The sequence below is a fragment of the Diceros bicornis genome, chromosome 7, assembly GCF_020826845.1.
Source record: "Diceros bicornis minor isolate mBicDic1 chromosome 7, mDicBic1.mat.cur, whole genome shotgun sequence".
NCBI lineage: Eukaryota > Metazoa > Chordata > Mammalia > Perissodactyla > Rhinocerotidae > Diceros > Diceros bicornis.
The window spans coordinates 26,834,061-26,839,347 of NC_080746.1; positions in this window are offsets into that span (position 1 = coordinate 26,834,061).

Consider the following 5,287-nt stretch of genomic DNA (forward strand, 5'->3'; position numbering starts at 1 on the left):
ATCTTAGGCCTCTGTGAATTCATTAGTCTGAGCCAGTGTCTTAGTCTGATTCCCTTTTTCCCTACCAACAGTGAGTTTCCAGCCATCCAAAGTGGAAGATCAAATTCTGGAGCTGGTAATATAATAGGGATTTGGTAGATATTCTTTTAACCAACTTCTACCAGCTGAGTTGACAGAACCGACATGCTCCACTCCTTCTATAAAACACACAGACTGATGGCCACGGCACACTGAACATTGTGCTTAAGCCAGTGGCACAGTCTCATTAACACACACCTCTCCCAGTTGAACTACATGTTTATATTTTGCATAAAACAGAAACAACTATTTACTACTATAATTAGGTAATTTAATCAAATATTATTTTATATATTTATCTATTACATAAGTGTACGTATATGTACTTACACACCTATATATTTATTATAAACTGATTAAATATGAATATTAAAAGAAAGAGATTAACTTCTAAAATGTAATCAAATGTTTTAGAAAGACTTCATAAAGCTGAGCCATTAAAAATTGTTGGTGAATTGAGTGTGGATGAGAAATTTTTAAAAGGTTGATGGAGAGGGATTATAAAAATCTAGAAGTGTTCTACAAACAGATTACCTCCAAGTGTTAAATTCTCATCCCACTTTACAGAAATTGAAACTACAAGTCACAGATGATGCTCTGTGGGTTTGATTATACACGAAAGATAGTGTTGAAGTCCAGAATGAAGTAACTACACTCAAAGACTTTGGTTTTGTGTCAAAAGATCAGCAAATAAATGCACATTTATGCATTTTAAGTTAAAATAATATGTCTAGGGAACCTATGAATCATGTTTTATGCTTCTTACTTTAATCAGCTTTTTCAGTTAACCAATCAGCTGCTGGTCCAGATCACGTAGGATTACAGCATGGTACTAGACCCTGCCCAGTTGCAGCTGGCCTCCCTCAGATAACACCACCAGCTTCCCCAAATCCTACAGCTAGCTCAAGAAGGCTATATTTAGGTCCAGGCCTTCAATGATGCCACAGCAGTTAGGCTATGTCAATTATGACATGAAGTAGATGTTCAATAAATGATTGCTAAAAGAATGGATTAATGAATAATAACAGAATAAAGATTTGAAGGTTCTTCCAGAAAAAGTCTATCTCATCTAGTCCCCTAGCACTAGCCTAAACTAGTTCATTTGAATGTTATTTTCATTGTAAAAATCCACTAGAGAAGAAAAGAGTTGGACCTCATCCTTGCTTTAGAGATACAATGACCTGTCTCGCATCTATTCTAAGTCATTCATCCTACGGTGTAAATTTCTTTCTGCTTCTCTGCTCTAAAAGACACGGACACTACTTACTGGTGAATCTACTTTGGTTTCCCCAGATCCTACTAAATTATTCAGTCAACAGACACTCATCAGGTGCCCAACAGTGTGCCAGGCACTGTGCTAGGTGTTGGGGATACGGCTGTAAACACAACAGGCACAATCTCATCTCTCAAAACCTCCTAGTCACAAAGGCATAAAAAATACAAGAAAGTTGTTTTGGGTTCTGAAACAAGGAATCCACAGGCAAAGCCAAGACTAAGGTGAGGCAGGTAAGGCACCTAGGGTACAAAATTTAAGGTGGTGTCACTCTCAGGTTCTCATGCACGGCCTTGAGAGTGATGCCTCCTTTCATTTTGAACCCTAGGCACCTTGCTTGCCTAGTCAATAGTTTCCCCTCCCTGTAGATAGGTTCCCCATTCTCCTCCTGACTATGTTTAGTTTTTCTGTAGCCAAGCTTCCAGAATCTTTTTTCTTCAATTCATACATATCCCACTATAAATCTCTGGGGCGTTTTTTGCCAGACATGTGTTTGGTATATTTTGACACAATTTGTACCTGAGAATGGATGTTAAAGGTTTGTTTAACCATAAATGTATCAACTTTACTACTCTTTAGTAAGAAAGAAATCATCGTGTATTTTATTTTTCAACTAAGAAATTAGCAACCAAACCTGAGAGTAACAAATAACTGTGTCTTACTCCAAGGTGTGGACAGGTTTCAGCAAGTAAAGAGTCCTCTACCTGTGTGAGTTGAAAGATGCTGGGAAGAATCCCTTGCTGAAAAAATCTACTGGGAGACAGGATAAAGCAGTAGTAAAGAGTTTAGTAGTAAAGACCGGAGTTCAATTTCAAGTTCTGACATTTGCTAGCTGGATTAAAAAATGAGTAAGACATAATCCCTGCCATCAAGAGGCAGATATCTACTAGGGACGATAAATAGATGATTACAGCTCGGTGAGGCAAGAACAGCGATGGAGACATTCCCAGCGATGGAGCATGGAGGATGGGGCCTGAAGGGGAGAGAAGACAAAAGGAGGAGGGGACACCTGAACAGAGTGTTAAAGGAAGAACAGAAGTTAGTCATGGGCAGAAGAGGGAGAAGAGCAATCTAGACAGAGGGGACCTCAGAACTGGGTTACATTTTTCCTGACTGAGAGACTAAAAGTTTGTTTCAGTTAATGGGAATTTAATATAAAGATACACAGAGAAATAAGAGACATGAAACCATTTCTACAGCAAGACAGTCAGACCTCATATGGAACATTCAAGAATCAACACAATACCTAGTGCTCAGTTACCCTGTGTTCTCTTAAAAGTGGATCCATTGCCCCTTATTCTGGTGATCCATCATGCTGGTAATTAAGCCCCTCTCTCTCTGGCTTTCTCTCTCTGTCTCCCTCTCTCTCTTTCTCTCAGTCTCTCTCTCTCTTTGTCTCTCCTCTTTCCACATCTCCAGCCACTGCTATCTTTTTACCTCATTCCCACTGTGTTCTGTTTATTCATGGTGTTTACTGCCATGAGCTTCCGCCTACCACCTTCGCCTTCACTTCTTCCCATTTCAGCATCTGCTGATTTTCTGTTCATTGGTTCAAACTCACCAAGAGTGGGACTCCATTGGCCAGCCCCCTCCAGTATACAGCAGCTCTGCTGAGCAGAGTCCTGATGCCAGGCCACCTTAGGCTCCTGTCAGTGGTGTCTGTGTGTCAGATGCCTATTCCTGGATAAGTTATTAGTGCACAGAGCCGGGAGGGAGGAGGGTGTCACATGGTTAAAGCACACTACACATAAACCTACATATAAATGATTGTTCAGAAGATTCGTCTCAGGGCCCTGAGCAAAGGCACTGAGGTGGAAAAGTAGTTCTACAAGCTGTTTGGCCATGCTGGAAAGTAAAGCCGGAAGACAGAGTGTTTAGGAATGAGACTGGCCCAGGGCCTGGGAGGTTTGTGTTCAGGTTTAGGATATAGCAAGGTGAATGAATCTCAGCCTACAAACTCAGATATGCAAGAATATCACATTTCCACATATACTTTAAATCAAATTAATTCCAATGCTGAGGCCCCTTCAAATGGATGGCAGAAAATTCAATCTCAATTGATTGAGGGACTTGTCCTTGGAATTGTGGAAAGATTTCAGAGTCTTCTGCAGAACCAATGTATTGAGGAGGCTCCTCTTGGACTCTGGTCATTGGTCCACACACGGAACCACTAAAACATCTAGTGCTTGCCCCTGCAAACCTCCGCTTTCTTTTTGCTAAAGGCAGGCACTGATCCCTCCTTACCTAGGAGGTGATAGACTCTGAAGAAATGCCCAGATCTCAAGTCCATACCCACTGCTCTCTGGCACACAGACAGGTTTGCAACATGGCTGCTCTCCTCCCAAAACGCCGCTCAGACCACTCCTCCTCCCTGCCCGCTCCATCGGCTAAGCATGGCTACAGAACAGAACGGGTTTTTACAGGACGTGTCTGTCCCATTAGAGAATTCATTTATGAAACAGCCTGGCTAAATGTAATGAATCACAGGATAACACATCTAAAAAGGGGAGTGGTTTGATAGCTGGGTATTCAGAAGGAAATGTAAGCAATGACGGAGCAAAGAAGATCACTTTTCCGAGGAAGCCTGCATGCTGTGGCTGAGATGAGACTCCATCACTGACAGAGAGGAGATGGCGACAAGCGGAGAGTGACTGGCCGAGGGGACGCATGAGATCAACCAGGCAGGAGTGTGTCTTTCAGGATTGATTTGGCAGAAAAGGAGACAGCAGTATTTCAACAGGACCTTTAGAGAAAATAGAAAATCAGCTCTCTGGCTGAAACAGATGTTGAAGAAAAACTGTGTATTCAGAAAACGTTTTCCTCTTAAGGAAGAGAAAATCACGCAGGGCTCCATAGAAAAGTCCTACAAAACAGGACAATAATGAGTCACCATCATCAGAGCCTTCTCCTCTTCCATACCAGGAAGGCCCCATTGTAGGAAGGGGATCCGAAGATCTGGAATCACCCCTCACCTGCTGTGTTATCTCCTGCAAGGACCTCACACTTGCCAAGCCTCAGTGTTTTAGCTATCAAGTGGCCATAGTAATACCTTCCTCACAGGGTTGCTGTAGTTATGATGGTCCTCTACAAGTGCTAAAAACCAAAGGCACTATCTACTGCATGATTCCAACTATATAACATTCTGGAAAAGGCAAAACTATGGAGACAGTAAAAGGATCAGTGTTTGCCAGGGGTTGGGGGAGGAAGGGTTGGACAGGCAGAACACAGAGGATTTGTAAGGTGGCAAAACTATTCTGTATGATACTACAATGATGGATACATGTCATTCTACATTTGTCCAAACCCATAGAATACACAACACCAAGAGTGAACCCTAATGTAAACTATGGACTTTGAGTGGTAATGACATGCCAATGTAGGTTCGTTGATTGTATCAAATGTACCATTCTGGTGGGGAATGTTGATGATGGGGGAGACTGTACACTAGTGGGGGTAGCAGGTATAGAAGAAATCTCTGTGCATTTCTCTCAATTTTGTGTGAACCTAAAACTGCTCTAAAAATAAAGTTTATTAATAAATAAAGTCTATTTTTGAAAAAAGAGGCCAAAGTTAGTGTCACCAAACTCATTAGCATGTCAGGAGGAGATGCTCTTTCTATGTGCATGTGGCCCTCATTCCAACGCTGCACAGCCCTGAACGGGCTACAAACCACTTTCACACGCCTCATCTTGTGGCTTCCTCAAAGTCACACAGTTCCTTGACTGGTTCAGGTGGAAGGAGCAGGCCTCAGTCAGCCCCAGGGCTTCTGAACTCAGGCCCCTGCTCCTTCCACAATGTCGTGTTTACAGATGGCTCAAAGATGGCTTCTATCCACACTAGCCTGGTGCCCACCACCGTGCCTCCCACCCCACTGTCTCCAAGATCTGCCAGGATGTGCTGGCCCTTCTTTTGCTAATGTCTCATTATCCCGCCTCC